This window comes from Dioscorea cayenensis, chromosome 14, assembly GCF_009730915.1.
Source record: "Dioscorea cayenensis subsp. rotundata cultivar TDr96_F1 chromosome 14, TDr96_F1_v2_PseudoChromosome.rev07_lg8_w22 25.fasta, whole genome shotgun sequence".
In the NCBI taxonomy this organism is placed as follows: Eukaryota; Viridiplantae; Streptophyta; class Magnoliopsida; order Dioscoreales; family Dioscoreaceae; genus Dioscorea; species Dioscorea cayenensis.
The window spans coordinates 12,434,733-12,437,614 of NC_052484.1; positions in this window are offsets into that span (position 1 = coordinate 12,434,733).

Below are 2,882 nucleotides of genomic sequence, written 5' to 3' on the forward strand. Positions count from 1 at the left end.
ATGGCATTCGTTTCCGTGTTTTCGGTCAGCCGCATAGGATGTCTTTGACCCAGTTCTCGATATATCTCGGTTTATACGATCAGACCTATGCTGATACTATCGAGTACACTGAGCTCCTCACCGATTATCCTTCTAATCTCACTCTGGGCCAGGTCTTCCATGATCTATGTGGTGGTCGTCAGTATTCCGTAGGTCAGTCTAAGGCCTCATTGCTTACTCGACCGGCGCACAGGTACATCCATGCTGTTCTTAGCAGGTCCGTGACAGGTTGGGGGGATGGTACTGGTTCACTTCGCAGGACAGATCTGTTGTACCTCTACTCCATGATCCATGGAGCCCCTCTCCACTTAGGATATGTGGTTGCCGACTACTTTCGTCATCAGAGTGAGTACTTGCGATTGGGAGCATTGTTTGCAGGATCCTACATCACTCGTCTTATGTTCAAGATGGGTCTTATCCGTTCGGTCAGAGGCGAGGAGAGAGTCAGTACTCCGGCACCATTGGGTTTGGCCACTCTCCGTTTGATGGGTATTGTGCGACGTACAGGCTCGGGCGGATATGCACTAGTAGAGTCGTCATCTGGGGACAATGAGGAGCCTGCTGAGGCTACAGAGGCACCACCTGCAGCCGAGCCCATAGTCATCGAGGCAGCCCCGGCAGCATCAGCCGATCTTGAGTCATCTTCCCCTCGAGTTCATGAGCGTTTGGCTCGACTCGAGGCTGCCGTTGCTACCATTCTTAAGAACCAGGCACGGATTATGGAGCGTCTTGATCGTATTCAGCAGACTCTTGACGAGGAGGTCTCCGCCGCTTCTGTGCCAGCACCAGCTCCAGCTACTGACGCTTGAGGCGTTACACTCATGAGACTGTTCTTTTAGTTTCTTGCTTTTAGTTGCTTTGTTAGTAGTATTTAGACTTTTGTACTCAGAAAGGCTTCACCTTCTGAGAGTTATCTTCTTGTCTTTCTTTTATGCGAGTATATGCTCTATTATGTTATTTGTCTGAACTCGTATTTTCTTTTACATTTTGTTGAGATTCACTGAACCCCTTATATTTCGTGCAGATGGCCTTGGGAGTGAGGTGGATGGTGTTTTAGTCATAGACATGATCATGTGATGTTGTCACATGGTCGTGTGAGCTTCACAACCCATACAACAAGCCCATGAGTTAGACTTCACCAAACGATTAATAAGGAGTTCAGGGGAGTATTGTTTTAATTGCATTCCCACACACATTATGCTTCCATTGTTATTATTTTTATTGTGCTTGCATGCGTACATTGAGGACAATGTACATCTTAAGTGTGGGGGAGGGTTCACCTTATACATGACTTTTACTTGTGTTTTCATGAGCATGCTCTTGTTGCCAAGGAAGGTTCACCTTAGGGTTAAGAGTTTAATTCTTAGTTTTTGGAGGTTATAAACATGGAATTTATCATGCTCTAGTTTTTCATCCAATTTTTATTGAATATTTTTTTGTCCGATTGCTCTTTTCCGCACTTTTTCTCGCTCATTAGACCTATGAAGACTCTAGTTCATTATGTTTGGGACTTTAGTGTGCTAGTTTCTATTTAAAAAAAAAAAAAAAGAGAGAAATGGAAATTGTTTGTTGTTTGTACATAGGGTATGGAAAGAGCTACCACCCATGATGTATGTAGCTACTCTCATAAGTCGGATACTTGTTATGCCCTAATGAGAGAAAGAGCTATCTCATGGGATGTGTGAAAAGCTACCATCCTCGGTAGAAAGAGCTACCACCTCGAAAGTGTGAAAGCCACTCGGGAGGCATCTTGGGAAAGGGGCTACCTTAGAGGTTGTGTGAAGCTACTACCTATTCTTTTACTGTTTATAAATAAGTCCCATGTTAATAAGAACTTGGTAGTGGACATAGTGTTGACATGAGTTGAGTTTTACACACACACACGCATTCGGATTTAATCACATTCAATTTTTTATTGGATTGTTTGCTAGAGCATTGATTGTTTTGTCTAGTGTTTGATTCTCTCCATGACTGTAGAATTTTATTCTTGTACTCATTTGGTGAACCTAAGGCCAAGCAATTCTCTTTTCTTTCCATAGGTATAATGTTTAATTTTGCTTGAGGACAAGCAAAGACTTAAGTGTGGGAGAGTTTGATAAGTGCTTGAGTAGACATATTTTTATATATGTTTTACATGCATTGAGCATCATTTTTACTGTGGTTTATGTCTCCTATTGTGTATTTGGTGTTCTTTTATGCATATAGGTTGTGAACGCCTTGAAGAGTAAAAAGGAAGCAAAGATAGGCTATAAAGACACAATGTTGGGAGTTCTTGTTCAATTGAAGGACCAAGACACGAAAGGAGTTCATAAACGTGGAGATGTGTGCCGACTTCCAAGAAGATTCAAGTCAATTCACTAGTTGGAAGGGCACAAAGGCAGCCACATCTTCATGTTCCTTCTCTTTGTGAAGATTGCAAGACCTCTCAAAGATATGTCGATGAAGAAAAGTTTTATAGCCTACCACATGGACGTGTGCCCGGACATGTGGCCTCAAGAGAAGAGTATTTGGATCGCGTTTTGTGAAAAGTACAGTAGCAATTTTAATGTAGCAGTACTGTAGCAAAGTTACTGTTCATGCAGCCGCATGGAAAATCCACACGGGCGCGTGAGGGCACGTGACAGGCGTGATTTTGGGCTTTAAATAGGCCGTTTGCCCTATTTTGGAGGAGACTTTGGCGAGGGTTTTCGCGAGCACTTTGAAGGCAAGGCGGCTAGGGTTTTGGAGGAGGTCTTTGGCGATATTGGTGGGCGTCCATCACCAACTTTGATCGATCTTCTCTCCGTCATAGCAAAAAGGGAGCCTTCGGCGACCTAGCTTCGGAGAAGGATTCTTCAAGACGT